The 21,444-nt window shown below is 47.0% G+C and overlaps 1 long non-coding RNA gene across 1 annotated transcript; it reads right to left on the bottom strand.

Moving 5' to 3' along the window:
• Window positions 1–2,337: 2,337 nt before the first annotated feature.
• Window positions 2,338–3,634, bottom strand: LOC308468741. The gene is made up of 2 exons (XR_013981831.1): window positions 3,080–3,634; window positions 2,338–2,839 (listed from the first exon to the last, which is right to left on the bottom strand). It is a non-coding gene; the product is annotated as an uncharacterized lncRNA (long non-coding RNA).
• Window positions 3,635–21,444: the final 17,810 nt, after the last annotated feature.

Genomic DNA, 21,444 nt, shown 5'->3' with positions numbered 1-21,444 from the left:
TTGCTGTGTTTTTACGGCCAGGGAAGGGCAGGTGAACCAGCGGGAATCTTTGCCTCAGTTGCCAGGATATCTCAACAGCCTCAGGTACTACTGTGTACTTGACTTGGGCTGAAGGGTACCACCTCAGGCGGTACTCTTGCACAAAGCAGGGCTCTTTAACGCAGATTTTATTAGCACACAGTTGTATTGCTGGTGAAACAGCGCCTATCGTGCTGCAATTATAACGACACAGGAACTCTGCCAGGAAATAATAATATAATGACAGCCCTGTTTTCCAGCTGTGTTTTGGAGTACCATTAATCTGGGTGTGTTTTTCACTCCTCTCCTTCTTCTTCCCACCTTGACTCTCGTTTTGCCTCTCCGACCATGGCTGTGGGGCAGAGGGAGGGACAAAAGGACATGTTTTCCTTCTCTGTCCTCTCCTCCCACTTGTCAAACACAAGTCCTTTGATCCTGTTGACAGAGTAAACGGGAGTCCCGGACAAACAGTCCAGCTGCCTTGACACGTGAGTGCCCGACTCGTGAGGGCTTGCTGACCTCCATCACTCCAGGCCCAAAGAAGCTTATTCACTGCCAGTCCCAGGGCCTCCTGAAGGCAGAAACATTCAGGCCTAACTGGGGTGCCTGGCAAAAGATACTCCGGTGAGGACAAGGGAGGCTTCTGTAAGGCCAGGCAGAGAAAGGAAGAGCTTCCCTTTAGAGCGTTGGGCCTCCAAATAATGATGGCGATGAACAGCAGTCTTGCCTTTGAAGCATTGGGCCTCAAAATAATAATGTTGATGTTTAAATACTAATACTACTTCTAATAATCTCTCCCAGGGGTTGGGCCTCAAAATAACGATGGCAATAGTTAAGGAGCAATGCAGTGGAACCCCGGTTGTTGAAAGTAATCCAGTCCGGAAGACCCTTTGACTTCCGAAATGTTCAACAACTGAGGCACAATTGTCAGTCGGCAAATTCCTTTTTTAAAAATGGAGAAATGTGCCTAGGAAGCCGTTCAACTTCCGACGCGAGTTTGAAAACAGAAGCATTCATTTTCAGGTTCCAAATTGTTCAGCTTCTGAAGCAATCGACCACCAGGGTTCCACTTTACTAAAAATAATCTTCCCGTTAAAGTGTTGAGCCTCAAAACAAAACAACAACAGCAAACTTTTACACAGAGGAAGCCTGCACTCCAATTACGCTTGGGTGAACTGCATGCCCCTAGTGCTTTTTTCTGTGGGTACTCAAGAGTACGCTAATCCCAAGCTCTAGCCACTACACCACACTGTTTCTGCATACACACATATATACTCCATACGTATAAGACAATTAATCTCCTTCCTTAGCCAGGGGTCGGTGGCCTCATTCCAGGAGGGTGCGTATGTTTTCATCTTAGAACTTACAATAAAACAAAACCGAAAGCTCGGGAGTAGCTGGTTCCCAGAAGGAGACGTCTGCCCAGAAAGATTCGTGATCAAAGGTCTGTTTGGATCAGCATTCCTTTTCCAACAGGGTTTCTGGGAAGCCAACAGGCAGGGTCTGAAAGAAGAGCCTTCCCCTGATTGTTCTCTCCAGCATCAACAGCCACTGGCAAACCTACCCTCCCAAGAATTTGCCAACTTTCCTTTTCAAGCCATCTAACCACCAATCTTTGTGAGCTACTGGGAGTTTTTTCAGCTAAAGATCAGAGCGAAGTGCTTTAAATAAATAGATACACCTGCATACATGCAGCTGTGATGATCAGGCACACACCTCACCTGTCTCTTTGCCAGGGGTAGGCAACCTAAGGCCCGTGGGCTGGATGCGGCCCAATCGCCTTCCCAATCCGGCCCGCAGACGGTCCAGGAATCAGCGTGTTTTTACATGAGTAGAATGTGCCCTTTTATTTAAAACGCATCTCTGGTTTATTTGTGGGGCCCGCCTGGTGTTTTTACATGAGCAGAACGTGTGCTTTTATTGAAAATGCACCTCTGGGTTATTTGTGGGGCATAGGAATTGGTTCATATATTTTTTTCAAAATATAGTCCGGCCCACACATGGTCTGAGGGACAGTGGACCGGCCCACGGCTGAAAAAGGTTGCTGACCCCTGCTCTTTGCCAAAGAACCAGCTTGGAAGTGTGTCCTGTTCATTGTTACCTGCCAACAAACCCGATTATTCCCTCTGCTGGGCCTACTGCAGAGCTAAACAAATTCTAAAGAGGGGTGAGGGGACACTTGTCATGTCTGCTAGCCGCTACCAGTCCAGGCCCTGACTTGTTATTCCTTAAAAGCATTATAACACATCACAGTGCAGTGAGGTGCTAGCGGGTGGGTCAGTATCTGTGTTACACAACACACCAAGCGCTCCCAACAGCTTCACTTAAAGGATGTTTATTAAGCGTTAAGACTGAAGGGCATACAGGAATGAGACTCAGCTCTTAAAAGAAACATGCAGTTGGCTGTCTGCTAGGACTTACATAACAGAAATCCTGGGTTTCTGTTGGTGGAAGAGGACAGGCAGAGTTTATGTGGACCATCACAGAAAAAACTATTTCCAAAACCATGTTAGTTTCAGAACACATAAGAGTACTTCATAAAAGATTTTGTGGAACCCATGAAAGGTGATGATGGCTTTACAAAGGAACTGGACAATTAGCTATATAGGAATGTCTCTGACCTTCTCCTTGAGGGCAAAACAGAAGGGTGCAGGGATGTCAAGCCTGCACTCTGGTCAGTGACCAAAATAAATTGATTTTTTAAGCCTTTCACTGTCCAGTGTTGTGGTCAGGAGAACAACTTCTTGGCTAACTTGTGTGTACCAAAGCGTCTACTTGTTTGCAGTTGGGGATTTGTCGCTGGACTGCTGGCACCTTTGATCTAGCCGTTGGTTCAAAGAAAAAATAGGTTTAAAAAGGAGTCCTGGATGCCAAGATCCAAGTTTGGGGCAAGTACTCTTTGGTGAGAGAACCCCAGCAGAGATTTAAAATCACAAAAGATGCAGCAATGTAAAGAGTGGAAATAGAGGCTGCTAGACCTTGTGAGTTGCAAAGTTTCCTTCTTTCCCCAGCATAGGAAAAAGCCCACACATTTGGTAAGTTAAAAAAATGATTTACTTACAAACTCTCCAAAGGTCAGGTTCATGTGCTTCAGAAAAGGTTGCTTGGCTTAGTTACAAAATGGTGAAATATTGGTATAGAAACTCAAGAGTGGCTTGTGAGAGCCATGTGGTCTGAGCTGGAGCAACCAGCTCAAACCTCTTTACACATTGAGCTTCTCAACCGGACTGGGGGTTGACCAATAGTCTTGATTACTCATTTCCTTTGAGGTAAAGGGAAGTATTCTCTCTAAGCCTGGCAGGACAGCTTACTCTATGGTGTTAACCCCTTCATGCATTAACTAGATTTAAGCATGTTGGTTATGAGGCTGGTTATCCCTTATCAGCAAGGCCAGTCTTAGCGTTTTGGGGGAGGGGGGCAAACAGCACATTACATTAACTATATAGCTGTACCTTTAAGCCTTCCTGATATTATTGAACTCCAATTCCCCATCCAGCATGATTATAAGAGTTGAAGGCCAGTACCATCCAGAAACAATCACAGGTTTCCCCACCCTTGCTTGAAGTGCAGGGTTGCTTACATGCCTGTTTACACCAGGTATGAGAAAGCTTTGGTCCTCCAGATGTTACTGAACTATAACTCCCATCACCCCTAGCCATTGGCCTTGCTTGCTGGGGCTGATGGGAGTTGTAGTTTGGCAACATCTGGAAGAACAAAGGTTCCCCATCCCTGGTTTACACAAAATAAACCACTTGGGACTCGGATCTGGATTGGGACCCTAGCATAGGGAAGTAGAGGGCTTCAGCCCTTTATCCCCCTACTATGATCCTGGTTTGGATCACCGCCCATCACTTGCAATTGCCATATGAAAAAATTGCTTTCATGGAAGCAAATGGGAGTTAGCACCCATTCCCACCCCAGGTTTGCTGGCCATGTGCCCTACATTACAGAGAACGGCTCTCCCTTTGAAGGCGTTCTCTATTTGAACATGTGTCTAGTCCAGTTTAAAAATAAAGAACCATAGAAGAGAGAAAGCAGGAGCCTATCTGAGAGGGGTTCACAGACATTCTTCCCCATTGTGTCATCTACTGTACTTAAATTAAAGCAATTGTTTCTACATTTGCATATGCATGTGTAAATTAGCACGTGCACATTTATTCAAATCCATCTCCTCTTTTGTCCTTTCTCCTGGGCAGCCCCAGACAGAGGGGGGCCCATAAGGGCCACTTGGCCCGGGCCTCCGATTCCAAAGGGGGCCTCCGTCAGCATATTCACAATTGCTGATCAAATACTAAACTTGAATTTGGAAAACGTTTTTCCAAATCTTCTAACTGCATTACACATTTTCTTATCATTACCAGCTACAGTGGCCTCCAATGAGAGAAGTTTCAATATATTAAAACGAATTACCGGTTAGTCTTCCTTTCAATCAACAATGGCTCAAGAACGCCTAAATGGTTTAGCAATGATAAACATATAGCACGATAAGGCGAAGTTGCTTGATTTTTCCTGCGTAATTCAAAAATTCGCAGAAAAGAAATTTATAAGACTTCAGTTATCCCCAGGGTAAAAAAAGTGGGGGGCACATTATCTGCCTGGCCCGGACCTCTGCCTGGCTCTGCAAGCCCCTGCTTCTGGGGCTGCATAAATTGTCATCTAACCACCCGCCCCACCTGCAAATTGTACACACAAGGAGCCCAATCCAGATTAGGCAAAAGCCCCCCCCCAACCTGCCTCCCCCTTTAGGGTCCCAAGCTTAAACTAGAGGTCCCAGGCCCTGCCCTGGCAATGTGTGTAAAATAACCCCAGCCCTGCCCTTAACGTGTAGCTTGACCCTCAGTTCCTTGCATTTCATGCTCTGGCAGAGGCTTGGCTGCTCCAGGGCCCCACCCGCCCTGGAAGCAGGTGCCTTGGTCAGCTGTCAGCTGTATAAGCAAAAGCCCAGGCACACCGCAGGCAGCACAAGATAGGCTGCAGAGAGCTGCCCCCTCCCGCTGCCCCACACCGGCAATGCTTGGCCCAAGCTGCAGCTGTCAGTTCCTATCTTTAGTAGGCCGGGTGTCCCCTTACAACCCCACACATATGTGCTTCTCCTGCATGCTGGCCACCTGCCTGCTGGCAAGCTCTGCCCCATCCTCTCTCCCTCCTCCTTCCCCAAGCCTCAAGGGAAACAACAACATCAGCACTGGGCACCCTGGCCTCAAAGCACCTACCATGCACCTGCCTCTGTCAGGGGTAGTGTACTGAACCCTGCATGGAGTGGCTGGACTCAGTCCCCGCCCTTCCCGTGCCTTGCTTTTTGGCCCACAGTGATTGGGTGTCCCTGGTTAAAGAGATTTCTATGGCCCTTGAAAAGCAATGACAGCATCTTAAATGCAGAGACATCACCTTGCCGACAAAGGTCCGTATAGTTAAAGCTGTGGTTTTCCCCGTAGTGATGTATGGAAGTGAGAGCTGGACCATAAAGAAGGCTGATCGCCGAAGAATTGATGCTTTTGAATTATGGTGCTGGAGGAGACTCTTGAAAGTCCCATGGACTGCAAGAAGTTCAAACCGATCCATTCTTAAGGAAATCAGCCCTGAGTGCTCACTGGAAGTACAGATCGTGAAGCTGAGGCTCCAATGCTTTGGCCACCTCATGAGAAGAGAAGACTCCCTGGAAAAGACCCTGGTGTTGGGAAAGATGGAGGGCACAAGGAGAAGGGGACGACAAAGGACGAGACGGTTGGACAGTGTTCTCGAAGCTACCAGCATGAGTTTTACCAAACTGCGGGTGGCAGTGGAAGACAAGAGTACCTGGCATGCTATGGTCCATGGGGTCCCGAAGAGTCGGACACGACTAAACAAATGGCCCTTGAAGGACTGGCAGGTTCACAATCCAGCCCTCCAGGGTTGCACTGGCACCATAGGTAGTACAACTGCACACTGCCAGGAGAAAAGATAGGCTGGGTTTAAAATCCAGGCAACACCAACATACATTCTGTTCCATAGTAGAAAATGCCCCGTCGTCACCAGGCCTCTATTTGAGAGTATGTGGCTGACAAAAAAATCCCACCATTTACCCTGGCACACGCCATAATGCAAGTTAAATGAGCTATGGAATGCTGACGAAGAAGAAGAAGAAGAAGAAGAAGAAGAAGAAGAAGAAGAAGAAGAAGAAGAGTTTGGATTTGATATCCCGCCTTTCACTCCCCTTCAGAAGTCTCAAAGCGGCTAACATTCTCCTTTCCCTTCCTCCCCCACAACAAACACTCTGTGAGGTGAGTGGGGCTGAGAGACTTCAAAGAAGTGTGACTGGCCCAAGGTCACCCAGCAGCTGCATGTGGAGGAGCGGAGACGCGAACCCGGTTCCCCAGATTACGAGTCTACCGCTCTCAACCACTACACTACACTGGCTCTCTGACGACCATTTTTAGGCCGTTTGCAGGAGGATCAGTTGGTTTATTTTTAATCAGTGACAGATAATGGTTAGGAGATGGGTCTCCTGAAAGCTGGGAAACCTCCCTGTGTTGCTGATCGAGATACCCACCAGGGCTTGGAAAAGTTGATACACCTCTAGCTGAGGGAGCAGCTGTATGCATGGGTGAGAAATAACTAGCTGTTTTGGAAGAGGCAAATGTTGATTGATTGATTGATTGATTGATTGATTGACTACTTGGAGTCTGCTGAAATTGGGCATGCACTCTGCAAGGAGTTGACCAGGCTGCTCTCTGGAGAACCCTGGAGTGCCACTCACTGGCCTCCCCTTAAGTTCTGCTTGTATACCGTATTTTTTGCTCTATAAGACGCACAAGACCATAAGACGCACCTAGTTTTTGGAGGAGGAAAACAAGAAGAAAAAAAAATTATGAATCTCAGAAGCCAGAACAGCAAGAGGGATCGCTGCGCAGCGAAAGCAGCGATCCCTCTTGCTGTTCTGGCTTCTGGGATAGCCGCGCAGCCTGCATTTGCTCCATAAGACGCACACACATTTCCCCTTACTTTTTAGGAGGGAAAAAGTCTTATAGAGCAAAAAATACGGTATTTGTAAATGAGGGGAAATATAACTAAGACACCTTAGCAGTGCAATCCTATGCATCTCTGCTCAAAGACTGGCTGCATCGAGTCCCACCATGTAAACTTGAAAAACAGAAACACAAAACGCAACATAACGGAAGCAACCTTGAAGATATCCCTGGAGAAACAGCTGGACCACATCCAGCCTTGTGCAGACCCTAACAGAAGACCACCACCTCTATGCCCGCCTGCCTTTTTCAGATTAAATCCACTTTCTGTCCCCCACAGTCTGAGGACTAGGCTCTAGCCCAGTAACTTCTGCTTGGCATTTCAATGGCATCAGGTGCCTCTCTTGCTTCTCGCTATTTGATCCAGTAATGGATGGGAGGAGGAGGGGGGAGCCTGTTAGAAAAAGAGAGGTCAGAGCTGGGAAGGCTGGGAGGTGCTGCAATGCCTGTGAATGTATGTGCTGAGTGAACAGGGCTGGGGGGGGAATGGAGGGGGGCAGTGCCTCCCGCTGCCGCCTCCCTCCACCCCACCACCAGTGCTGTTCTATTCTTAGCTTCCGAGCAGTGTGAGCCTCACCTAGTGCTTGTTCTCTCCATTTTCAGATATGATCCAGCACGATTCCCTGCTATGCATCCTTCCTGAGAAGCTGATGACATCACAGAAGCCAGGGCTGGAATGCTGGGCCTGTCCCATCCATCTAGCCTCCATTTCTAGGGAGCTCTTCTGGGGAATCGGGGGTGGGAAAGGGAGATGGGTTTTCTCCCTGCTGGGCTTTTTAATCCAGTTCCTGCAATGAGGAATAGCGCTTCGGAATCATTTAGAAAAATGAGTAGCCTTCAGGCAGAAGTACGGAAAGCTCTGTTGCAGGTTTGGGGGGGCTCTGTCGTAAAGGGAATGGGGAACGTCAACGGGGGGGGGGCGCTTATCCCAGAGTGAGTCCCAAATGTAAATTTGAGTTACAGCCTGAGGAATGGAGGGGGGGGGAGACATTAATAGTACAACCCCAGCCATGTCTACTCAGAAGCAATGCCTATTAATTTCATGGGTCTTACTCCCAGGTAAATGGGATTAGGATTACAATCTAATTTGTCATATATTATTCCAAGTAATTTCCAAGGAACGGGCAGAACAAAACACAAGGCTCCTGCAATACAGTGGTACCTCAGGTTACATACGCTTCAGGTTACATACGCTTCAGGTTACAGACTCCACTAACACAGAAATAGTACCTCTGGTGAAGAACTTTGCTTCAGGATGAGAACAGAAATCGTGCTCCAGTGGCATGACAGCAGCAGGAGGCCCCATTAGCTAAAGTGGTGCTTCAGGTTAAAAACAGTTTCAAGTTAAGAACGGACCTCCGGAACGAAATAAGTACTTAACCCGAGGTACCACTGTACTTCAATGTCTTCAATGTACTTCAATGTACTTCTTCATTATTAATTTTTTTAAAAAAATCTAGCACATCGTAAGCACAATATTTTCTCTGAAATCGTGAGGAATAAATGTGTAAACTATTGTTTTTGTGGTTGTACATTGCAGCAACACCCTTTTGCCCTAGGTTGGAATAATTGCCATCTTCTACAAGTTTCCTACTCACAACTGCTCTGTTTTCAAATCTCAGCTCTTTTCACCAACGTGAATTGAACCACTCACCACTTTTTAATTGAGCTGTTTGTGAGCCTCAACAGTTTCCATAGTTAAAAGGATCTTAAAGGTTTCCACACCTCCTTGCTTTCTCCACAAACAAGGTAAGGGAGGGGGATAGGAACATAACATTGCTCAAAGTTCACATCCTGCTTATGTCAATGGTGAAATTCCTATTGATTTTATCGGCTTTCAGTTGCATCTTTGACTTGTTTTGCTAGATCACGGAAGATCCTTTCAGATACCCTTTTGACCTTGCCCAGCACCGATGCAAAACATTACATCCCACTTTACTGGTACTATGACTAAGCAAAGTGCTTGAAAACAAATTTCTAGTGTTCAGACAAGGTTGTACTATTTCCCAGACATGCCAACGACTGTATGGGAGAGGCGAGTTCACGTCAGAAAGCTCCGTCTCTACATGCCCCCTTGACTAAAAACCCCTCAAATGACGTAGCCTTTCCTCGTAGGAGAGTTGCTCCAGCCCCATGAATAAAGGATCAAAGGGACATAAAAGAATTCAGTGGTACCTTGGGTTACAGACGCTTCAGGTTACAGACTCCGCTAACCCAGAAATAGTGCTTCAGGTTAAGAACTTTGCTTCAGGATAAGAACAGAAATCGCGCGGCTGTGGCAGCGGGAGGCCCCATTAGCTAAAATGGTACCTCAGGTAAAGAACAGTTTCAGGTTAAGAACGGGCCTCCAGAATGAATTAAGTTCTTTTTTCTTTTTTTTTAAATGATATTTATTAAAGTTTCCAATAAAAAAAAGACACATCGGAAAAAAAGAATTAAAAGTAAAAAAGAAAAATACACAATACGAAAGTACACAATACACAATACAAAAAACAAAAAACAAAAAACAGAAAAAAGAAAACAACTAAAAACAATGCCACCTTTTCGTCACCACTTTTAAATTTACTTATTTTCTGGACCTCCTCATACCTCCCTCTTTTGTATTCCAGTTCAATTTGTTTGTCCAGCAATTTCTTTCCCTCTTTTTTAATCCCAAACCTTAATCTTAATATAATATAACCTTAAATGTTAACCTATTAAAAGCCAATTTTCCATTTCTTTTAACTTTTTTAATCCTAATCCTTAATCTTGATCTATATATATCTTTAAAGCCTGTACAGCTAGAAGCCACTTAATTTCAATCCATCATCACTCTAACATTCTTTAATTTTGCAATGTTTCTGCAGATAATCTTTAAATTTCTTCCAATCTTCTTCCACCGACTCTTCTGCAGAACGAATTAAGTTCTTAACCCGAGGTACCACTGTACAAGATGAAACAGCTGGGTTACAATTCATGAAGCAGTTCAATACCATTGCTTGTGGGTTCAAGAGAGATTTAAAAAAAGTAAAAATCGCGCTACATGTGTTCATTTGTTTATCAATGCCAGGATATCTGCGCTATCTATGACTGGTTTTTTTTTAATGGTTCTCTAGAGGTATAATAATAATAAATCATTTTAATGTATTTTTAATCTTTGTTGGAAGCTGCCCAGAGAGGCTGAAGAAACCCAGCCAGATGGGTGGGTTACAAATAATAAATTATTATCATCATCATCATCATCATCATCAATGCTGAGTAAATTATCAGCAGTCTGCTGCTGTAAAAGTTATGTCTGTTTAATATACATTTGAGCTCTATCACTGACTGTAATTTTTGCATCTCATTGCCATTCATCTCCCACATTACAATTTTCTCTGTTGTATACCTGCCGGCTAAGATTTCACATCTGACAAACTGGGCTCGGGTCCATTAAAAGCTTAGGCTGCGATTAATTTGTTGGTCTTCAGGATGCCATCAGACTGAGGTTTCTGCCGCTGCAAAAGACTAACATAGCTACCCCTTAATATTATCCGTTTGCCCTTTTCTGAACTTTTCCTAGCAACATCCTATCTGAACCTTTCCCCTAGCTCTTGGATATGCTTTTCTGAGGTGCAACAACCAGAACTGTAAACAGTATTCCAAGTGCAGCTGCATCGTAGCAGAGACTGCAGAAGATGTTGTTGGTTTTGGTTTGTTACTATGGTACGTATTGTTGAGTTTTTATACTGTAAACTGCCCTGTGAGGCCCGGGTGCAGGGCAGTATGGAAAACAAACAAACAAACAAATGAGGGCAGGCAGTGCCGGATTTACGTATAAGCTAAACAAGCTATGCCTTAGGGCCCTACTCTCTTGGTGCCCCCCCAAAAAAATTAAAGGAAAACAGAACTGGATGTATATTCCCAAAATATAAGATAAAAAAAACAAATAAACTAAAGCCTACATACAGCAACAGTGTTTTATGTTGTGTAGGCTCCTAGGATGTAAGTCATGGGCCTCGCCTGCTATCCTGCTCCCTAAAATATCACTGGTTTGCTCATTTCTTTATATAGGGTGCCTACATTCTGCATGGACTGGTTGCAGGGCAACATGTGCAAACGGCTTTAGATACCTATTAGGTCCATAAGTTACCATATAGCATATATTCAACACAAAAAAACAGCAATTTGTTGTTGACAAAGGACAGCTGAAAATATAAAGGGCCCCATTACCTTCAGTCGCTTAGGGCCTCATCAAACCTAAATCCGGCCCTGAGGGCAGGACCCAGAGACGGCCTACCCACTGCAAGAGGTGGCACTCTGCACACCCATTTACACCACCAAGAGGGGGGCATTTTGGGGTCCAGCGTTGCCCCTCATTCCTCTTCCCTGGGCAGAGGAGCTGAGCGGCAGCGCTTTGAGGAGCACCCTGGCTCCAGCCGAGTTCAGCGATTCCCGTTTTCACGTGGCGAAATGCGATGGGCCACCTCAGGCAGACCCACCCAGTGCCTGAACTAACTGTCTCAGGCAAGGGAACTGAGACAAACAGTTGTGACAAGAGACAAAGTTCTAGGCCTTATTGACAAATGATAACAAAACAAATTGCTGGGTTCAGATGTTCTCCACCTGAGAGTTCTTAAAACAGCTCAAATGTGAAAATTGCCTCTTTAAGATTAGCCTCCACAGCTGAGGATTGGAAAGTGGCTATTGTAATAATTTTTTGTAAAAAAGGGAATATTTTTTCTGGGAGAAATTAAAGGGAGATGGGAAAAGGTTTCTCTCAATATTTTCTGTGCTTAGAACTCTGTACCTAAGAAAGGTTGCTCTCAAATATTATCTGCAGTAAATTCCTGTGCTAATCCTGTGCTAATCTTACTTCTGCAAATTTTGGCCAGACAGTTAGCACACCGCCAGTGACTGCTTGCAAAATTTGGCTGACAGGTCAAAAGTTCGTTTCCTGCCTAGCCAGCTAGCAAGAAACCGCTGCTGTTAGCAATAACTAACCAGACCTACTAAATTTGGCTGGCGGGTCAAAAGTGCAGATTTAACCAGGCCTGCTAAAGAGGCCCCTTTTCCTGTCTTATGCTTACTAATGCAAAGATGAGAAAAGACACGTGTACGAAGGAGAGGGGAGGGAATGTTTAGCAAGCAATAAAATGTGTTTAGCAAGCAAAATAGGAGGACAGGAATGTTTAGCAAGCAATAAAATGTGTTTAGCAAGCAATATAGATGTGCCACGTAAGGGAATAATTTGAGAAGGTATGGGAGGGGGGAAGAGTGCTCAGAGAGTATAAGAAAGTTTGCTGAAGTGTCTTGCTTTACAGCCAGTATATTTTCAGGAGCTATCCAGCTGGTTGTCTCTCTGTACAGATATTGTCTCTGTGCACAGATTTCAATAAACTTTTTCTCCAAAGAAGATTTTGCTTTCCTGGTACTTTTGTTCCCTCCAAGGTCCGGGGATGGCGTGGCTGATGGATCCCTAGGTAAATAAGGCTTCATTTCTTTGGGGGCTCGTCCGGGATAAGCCCTCTCCCCAATACGGACCGGAGGGCCAGGCTCAACCAAGGTGAACAGCTCAGCAGCGTTTGCAGGCTCCCGTGCGCACCCCACCTGTTTCGTGGGGGGAGCCAGCCACACTGTCCTGCAGTGGAGACATCTTGTTGAGGGAGAAAAACAAAGAGGACGGCGCCGAGGGGACAGGTCCGCAGCGGAAAAAGGTAAGCCCAAGGGAAAGGGCGTGGGCCCCCAAGGAAAAGGGGGGCGAGGTCTGATCAGCCTCACCTGGTTGGGCAGTAGAGTGCCAGCCACCAGGAATAAGGGGATTGGTTGCGCAGTAGAGTGCCAGCCACCAGGAATAAGGGGATTGGTTGTGCAGTAAAGTGCCACCAGCAAAAATTTGGAACAGAAGAAGGAGGGAAAATTATTTTGGTGTGTTTTGTGTATTGCATGCTGAAATTATTTTGGTGTGTTTAGTGTGTTGTATGTTGCATGTCAAGATACTCTAGTGGCTGAATTGTCAAGTGTGGGCCAGGGCTTAGTGTCCCCTTGGCCGAGCAATTGTAGGTCTGTTGTGTGTGAAGTATCTGGAAGAAATGGGTTCTGGCCAAAGTAAAAGTACCCCTTTGAAATGCTTTTGGGGATTCAAGCTGATGAGAGGGGAGGATGAGGACATTGTGTAAATTAGATTGGCCCACCCCAAAATAACAAATTGGCCGTCCATCAGGACCCTTGATTTGCAACTCATTAATCCATTATATCAGAACATTTTGAATGTCCACCCTGATCAAATCCCCTACATTTCCACATGGAAGACCAATGTGGAACAGAACCCCCCCCCCCCCTCCTGGCTGAAGTCATGCTGCCAAAAAGTCTCAGGCAGCCGTATCTGCTCAGTCAGGAAGACAGGAGGACAACCCCCCAGTCCTCCAGGATTCAGAGAGGGAAGAAGATAAAAGTTTTGATGCCCCACCACCTCATGCCCCGGCAACAGCCCTGGCACCACCCCCGCCACAGGGAACAGATGGCCCAGCCCCCAATCCCGTGGACAATGCATTGGTAGACCTGGGCGAGGATGGAGAAAGGGAGGAACAAGAAGAGGATGGTGAGGATGAGGGATTTGTAAAAAGATTAGTTAAGTTGATAGGTGATAATAAGAACAGGCAGAACGTTTGAGAAAGTATGTGGAACCTTATGCAGGAGAAGTGGACGTCAGTCCCCATATGTTAAAAACAGCGGGATGTGTAGGGGAACAGAGAAGAAAGTGGCAGAAAGAGTGGGGAAGGCAGTGAAAAGAGTGACCCTCCATAGGGCACATAAAACACAGGAGGAGGGCGCGGCCAGAGTGATGCCTCTCCATAGAGTGTATGACCCTCCAGCCCCCACGGGACCTAACGGGGTGGTGCCCAATAGAACTTATACAGTTCAACATGTCCCCTTCTCTAGTGCAGATGTTTGTAATTGGAAGAACCAAAACCCTTCATTTGAAGAAAACCCTGCCAAAATCATTAAGCTGTTTGAGGGAATTTTTTTTAAAACATACAACCCCACTTTTTATGATGTGCAATATTTGATGGATGCCCTGCTAGCTACAGAGGAGGATAGGCGAATTCATGCTGAAGCCCGAGCACACATGAGAGCGCAGGGGGCAGGAGATCAAGCTGTTGCAACAGGATATCCTGAAACTACACTGAATTGGGATTATCAGACCATTGAAGGGCAAAATACCCTCACCACTTATCGCCAGAATGTCTTAAATGGCATGAGGAGGGCAGCCAGAAAACTCACCAACTTTGTGGAGGCCAGAGAAATAGTGCAAGGAACAGAGGAGGCCCCTGGAGCCTACTTAAAGAAGCTGAAGGAAGCCTACCGCCAGTATATCCATGCCCCTATCATAAAAACTGCCTTTGTAGCCCAAGCAGCGCCCGATATTTGCCGAAAAATCCAGATGGGCCACACCCTGAAATGGATGTTAGAAAATAGCCCAAACCACTTATAATCAGAGAGAGGAAGAGGCCCAGAAGAAAAAAGGAGAAGTACCAGGCAAAGAAGTTGATGGCCCTGAAGACGGGAGGTCCACCGTTAGAAGAAGAAGAGGAGGGCGAGGCCGCTTAGGAAAGAGTCAGCGTGCCATCTGCCGAAAGGCACCTATTTCCTCTCCCAGGCTAAAATGAGGAAATGTCAGATGCTACTACATCCGCGTTAGAAATTCCAAGTCACCACAACCCTCAACCCAGCTGCCCTATTACCGGTAGGAGTAGGTGAGGAGCCCACGCATGATTGCATTGAAGTAATGGATGAGGTGTATTCTAGCAGGCCTGACCTTAAAGATGAAGCAGACCCCCAGTGGCCATCATGGTTTATGGATGGAAGCAGCTTCATTGAGGCTGGACACCGGAAGGCAGGTTATGCAGTGGTAGCCCTGGAAGACCAGGTGATCGAAGCAAAGTCACTCCCGCCTGGAACATCGGCCCAGCTGGCAGAGCTAACTGCGCTTACCAGAGCCCTGAGCCTGGCAAAGGGACAGAAGATAAACATTTATACAGATTCTAAGTATGCATTCCTGACTTTACATGCCCATGGAGCCTTATGGAAAGAAAGAGGTTTGCTTACCTCCAGAGGACGCCAGGTGGCCCACCCACAAGCCTTGTTGAACCTTCTGGATGCTGTATGGGAGCCCGAGGCAGTGGCAGTTATCCATTGTTATGGACACAAGACTGGACCAGGAGAAGTGGCCAGAGGAAACCGATTGGCAGACAGAGTGGCCAAGGAAGCAGCCCAAGAACTGGCCCCCGCCTCGGTTATTGGAGCACTGGTCCCAGAAGAAATTTTAAGCACCACTGACAAGCCAGCTTATACGAAGCAGGAAAGGGACACTGCAGACGCTCAGGAATTGACATTGACCAAAGAAGGATGGTACCTTACCCCTGATGACAGGATATGGATTCCAGAGTCCCTTTCTCGGCAGGTTACTCAGAGATACCATGATTCAACCCACATAGGACCAGATGCTACAACCAAGCAGCTGGAGAAATGCTTCTATATAGCCCACCTCTACCAACTGGCAGTCCAGATTTCCAGGAAATGCCTGCTGTGTCAGAAGAATAACCCCAGAACCGGACCACTAGCTCCCCCAGGAGTTCAGCGCAGTGGAACTGCACCTATGGAAGATCTTGTTGTGGACTTTACTGAATTACCCCGTTGTGGACTACACCGCTACCTGCTGGTGGCAGTGTGCACCTACACCGGATGGGCCGAAGCATGGCCAACAAAGACTGAAAAGGCATTTGAAGTAACCAGGTGCCTGCTTAGGGAAATCATCCCTCGCTATGGATTGCCAAGGTCCATAGGATCTGACAATGGACCAGCATTTGTTCATGCAGTCCTACAGGGACTGGCAAAAGCGCTCCAGATCAACTGGAAGCTGCATACTGCTTATAGACCCCAGAGTTCTGGAAAGGTAGAGAGAATGAACAGGACTCTAAAGAATCAGCTGTCCAAGCTGACACAGGAAACCGGGTCTAATTGGGTGACCATGTTGCCCTTGGCATTACTCAGGGTCCGCAGTCTCCCGTCAAAGCGAACCCACCTGTCACCCTTTGACATTGTGCTTGGGAGACCGGTCCCATATGTCAGAATGTTGTCCCCACATGCTGGTCAGGATATGCAATTGAATAATTAAGTCCAGATATTCTTCCGAGTTTTCTTTTGTCTCGACAGGTGGACCCAGGCTCGCAACCCCTGTGTGTTGGCTGCATCAGTTCGAGCCAGGTGATGAAGTGTGGGTAAACGATTGGGCACGGACGCAGCTACAACCGTGCTGGAACCTTATACCGTCCTGCTCTCCACACCCACCGCCGTGAAATTCGCCGGCATCACCCCTTGGGTCCACCACACCAGAGTGACCACTATAGATTGAACTGTGCAGTTAAATCCTGATTAACCCCTTCGGCTGACCATCTCCAGACCCTCCGCTGATGACCGCTCTGCTGATATATCTCAACGCACAGCTGAAGAAATGGATGGGAGGGACGCCCGCGGGCAGCGTCCCCAACGTGAAAACCCGTGCCGGGACTGATCCAGGAAGTCCACCAGGACATTTAATACTTTCATAAGGACTTTCTCTTTTCCTTTTTTTTTCTGTTATATTCTGTATTGATTTGCTCTATGCCCCACAGCCCTGACCCTACCGAGCCATACCGCCCTTACTGGCCTGCTGGCCTCTGCTACGACTGGTTCGTCTCGCTGGTGGTAAGAGATGGCGTGCTCATTGACTACTGGAAACAGGGGTTTGATGAGGTTACTATACCAACCTCATCTGATGGACCAGGTTCTAATCTTAATCCAGGCGTTAGATGGGACGGAACCTATCTTAATGCAAGTATTGCAGGGGTGGGAGCCTTAACCAGGTGTGCATTGAAATTGCTAAACAAGTGCCAGTAAGAATTGCCACCCCAGGATTTCAGCTTCCATATGCTCTGGTCAGTAGGGAGGCAGCACGAGAGTTCAATCCACCCAACAGGGTTAGTAGAAAAGTTGACCCACATAGTGGGAGCATCAGCTCACCGGTGGGCTCTCATCCTTGAGGCTCAACAGGTAATCGGGCACAAATATCAGTGGGCTCTTCAACAATGAGCACACCCCCTGAATATTGCTGGGAGGAACCATGGAGTGATTGGGGGTGGTGGATGGGAGTTATTTCAACTGCCCTTGCCACATGGATGTGTCTCTTTTTCTGCTGGCATGAGCGTCATAGGCTCTGCGGGAGACGACGACCCGATCCTTCTATCCCCTTGATGATCCTCCTAGTGTTCCTCGTTCTCCTAGTTGCAGGAGACAAGGAAGGTGCTGCACCTGGTGAACATGGTCAGATGGGGACTAGATTATTGAGTAAAATATCACGAGGAGAAAATTATCATAAGATGTGGAAAGACAATATTTATATCAAGGATATGTTTAAGTTCACCACAATGCTAAATCTTTCCAATTGTTGGCTGTGTATGCACATGCCACCTTATGCTAAATGGCCAGGTTTGATGCTACATGGAATTCCCATTGGTAACATCTTCAACATAGAGAGGAGTTTGTGTGCTAGTTCATTTTCATTGCTGTATGTTTATCCCAGATAATAATGTCAGCATTTCGGCCACAATTGACCACATGGAAACAATGATAGCTGAAAACCCGCTAAAAACTACAGAAGGTGATCCATGGAATTGGTTATATTCTTGGTTGCCCGATGGTGGATGGATGGGGAGGATATTTACTATGGTGATAGGCCCAATAATGCTTCTATTGCTTTTTTGCTTTTGTATTCCCTGCTTGATGCAATGCTTGCAGAATATGATGGGAAAGATGATGTCTCGCATGATGGGACCTCGCGTGATTGCTGTAATGAGAGAATATAGACCCCTACCCCAGAACGAATCTAAGTAATAGATTGTTCAAAAGAAGAGGAGGGAGTAAAGGGAGATGGGAAAAGGTTTCTCTCAATATTTTCTGTGCTTAGAACTCTGTACCTAAGAAAGGTTGCTCTCAAATATTATCTGCAGTAAATTCCTGTGCTAATCCTGTGCTAATCTTACTTCTGCAAATTTTGGCCAGACAGTTAGCACACCGCCAGTGACTGCTTGCAAAATTTGGCTGACAGGTCAAAAGTTCGTTTCCTGCCTAGCCAGCTAGCAAGAAACCGCTGCTGTTAGCAATAACTAACCAGACCTACTAAATTTGGCTGGCGGGTCAAAAGTGCAGATTTAACCAGGCCTGCTAAAGAGGCCCCTTTTCCTGTCTTATGCTTACTAATGCAAAGATGAGAAAAGACACGTGTACGAAGGAGAGGGGAGGGAATGTTTAGCAAGCAATAAAATGTGTTTAGCAAGCAAAATAGGAGGACAGGAATGTTTAGCAAGCAATAAAATGTGTTTAGCAAGCAATATAGATGTGCCACGTAAGGGAATAATTTGAGAAGGTATGGGAGGGGGGAAGAGTGCTCAGAGAGTATAAGAAAGTTTGCTGAAGTGTCTTGCTTTACAGCCAGTATATTTTCAGGAGCTATCCAGCTGGTTGTCTCTCTGTACAGATATTGTCTCTGTGCACAGATTTCAATAAACTTTTTCTCCAAAGAAGATTTTGCTTTCCTGGTACTTTTGTTCCCTCCAAGGTCCGGGGATGGCGTGGCTGATGGATCCCTAGGTAAATAAGGCTTCAAAATAGCCTATCTTTTTCGAATCTGGATACACAAGCTTGGAAAGATGCGTGCTAGAGACCTGGGCAGGGATGCGGGTGTTGGCCTCTGGGGTCTGAACTGATTTTGTCTTGGGATAAGTCTAGTCTTGCTTGCCCTGTTGTTTTCCACGCCTTACCTGCACACATCTGCAAATGTTTACAGTGAAGGCTGGTCCGTTAGAGCAGGAGTCGGCAGAAGCCAGACTGAGATCTCTGGGCACTTTGCAGTAGATCACCAAGGGTTCCCAACTCCCAATTGTTTAACAACAACAATTCTTCCTAAATTAGGCTACTAAGATGAAGAAACGTTTTTTGAGTGGTGGTGGTGGAGATGGGGATTTTTGCACGACAGGATTGTGAGCCGAGTTCTGTTTGTGAAAACTAAGTCCTGGGCTGAAAGTGTGTTCTTTAATTCTAGGCGCCTCTCTGCCCTAAGCCATCTCAGAAGTCTCATTAAAAAATAACAAAGTAGCCCTGCAAATAATGTAGTGCCCTACCCTGCCAGGCTCAAGCTGGTAGGCTTTGGCCCTAGAATGTATGGCATAGTAGAAAGTGTCTCTGAACATGTGCAGAGTTCCTTTACTATGGAGTACTGGCAAGCATGGCCCTGCCTCCCCACATCCAGGAATAAGGGGCAAGTTTCCAGGTTAGTGTGTGGTTGGTTTTCAGACAGGCTTGTCCCCTATACCTACCTACTCACAGGTAAAGGTAAAGAACCCCTGAATGGTTAAGTTCAGTCAAAGGCAACGATGGGGTTGTGGCGCTCATCTCACTTTCCGGCGTTTGTCCACAGGCAGATTTCCAGGTCATGTGGCCAGCATGACTAAACTGCTTCTGGTGCAATGAAACACCGTGACAGAAGCCAGAGCGCACGGAAACACCCTTTACTTTCCCGCCGCAGTGATACCTACCGTATTTTTCGCTCCATTAGACGCACCGGACCATAAGACGCACCTAGTTTTTAGGGGAGGAAAACAATAAATAAGAAAGAAACGCAAAGCCTCCTGAACAAAGAGGGAGCACTCCTCCATCTTTGCTCAGGAGGCTTTGCGGCTATCCCTGAAGCCAGGAGAGCAAGCAGGATCGGTGCGCACCGATCCCTCTTGCCCTCCTGGCTTCAGTGAAAGCAAGCCTCCTGGCTTTCCCCTCACCTCCTGCAAGAGCCGCACGCTCTTTAAAGGGAGCCATGTGCTCTGTCCCTTCCCCCACCTCCCGCAAAAGCCAGGGATAGCCTTGCGAAGCCTCCGCAGGGCAGCGGATGAAGGCAGAAGCTAGAACAGTGAGAGGGAACGCTGCGCAGCCTGCATTCGCTCCATAAGACGCACACACATTTCCCCTTACATTTTAGGAGGGGAAAAGTGTGTCTTATAGAGCAAAAAGATACGGTATTTATCTACCCGAACTGGTGTGCTTTTGAACTGCTAGGTTGGCAGGAGCTGGGGCAGAGCAATGGAAGCTCACCCCGTCACATGCATTTGAACCGCCGACTTTCCAATCAGCAAGCCCAAGAAGCTCACTGGTTTAGACCACAGCGCCACCCGCGTTTCCATGTGCTCTGGTTTCCGTCTCAGTGTCCTGTTGCACCAGAAGCGGTTTAGTCATGCTAGCCATATGACCCAGAAAGCTGTCTGCGGACAAACTCCAGCTCCCTCGGCTTGAAAGTGAGATCAGCGCCGCAACTCCATAGTCAAGTTTGACTGGACTTAACCATCAAGGAATCCTTTACCGTTACCTTTTTTACGTACTCACAAACGCACATCCCTTTTTTAAAAAAAGATAGGAAGAGGAGAACAAGCTTTCTCCTTTCCCATTCAATAGCCAGGGAATTAAGCCCAAGATGGCCACACCATCTCTGACAGGTCCAAAAAAAACCCCACCCCTCTGCTCTAAGCAGATGGGATGCTCCTGGCAAGGTTAGGAGGACAAGCGACAGTACAGTCCCTTGGGAGCGAGCCAAAGGGACACGTTGGAGTCGGGTGGGGACGCATAAGCTCCTGACCCAAGGGACTTATTACGTGCTGTACCTCGCTGTGGCCTAGCCGGGAAAACACTGCCCGTAATTTAAGAGATGAAGGAAGCTGCCTGTTGCAACCCCTTCTCAGCATGAACGTGACTTGTGTCCACCCCTGGGTGTCCTTCCCGCTTGAGAGGCACGGGACTTTTGCCGGCTCTGTCCTCGGGTACCTCAGGAAGGTTTGAGGGATGGCTTCATTTTCTCCCCAGCCTGGCAGAAAACACGAGGCTGGCCGAGGAGAACCTAAAAACGGCGACTTCCTCTTGCGAGGGGAATGAGGCCCTGAATTCCCCCAGCAAATGCCATTGTTTATCTTAGACTCAGATAAGGTCCCTTCAGTGTTGTTGTTCTGGGTGAGTGAGTCACACACTGCGTTAAGTAAGCCCCGTGCCAGGCTGGAGCCCCCTCTCTATAAATAGTTGACCTTTCCTCCTCTCAAACCCTTCACTGGGCCAAAATCCAGGAAGAAGCGTGCTTCGCGGCAAAGACGCCACTCGGTTGCCCGTCCTCTCATTAGTGAGGAGCTTAATTTGAACCAGAGTTTGCCAGGCCCGGCCCCCAACCTTTGTTTTCAGTGCCAGGCAGGGCACAGCTCTTGCCAAATAGTATAAAGCAGCGGCGATGGATACCCTCCCAACTTTTCTCCGATAAAAATAGGGACGTCCGATTCCAGCATCATCACAATAATTTTATTATTTATACCCCACACATCTCACTGGGTTGCTCCAG

The sequence above is a fragment of the Podarcis pityusensis genome (genome assembly GCF_964106645.2).
Source record: "Podarcis pityusensis genome assembly, chromosome: 2".
In the NCBI taxonomy this organism is placed as follows: domain Eukaryota; kingdom Metazoa; phylum Chordata; class Lepidosauria; order Squamata; family Lacertidae; genus Podarcis; species Podarcis pityusensis.
The sequence above is the reverse complement of the archived record's forward strand: the minus strand, read 5'-3'. Positions and strand labels throughout refer to the sequence as shown.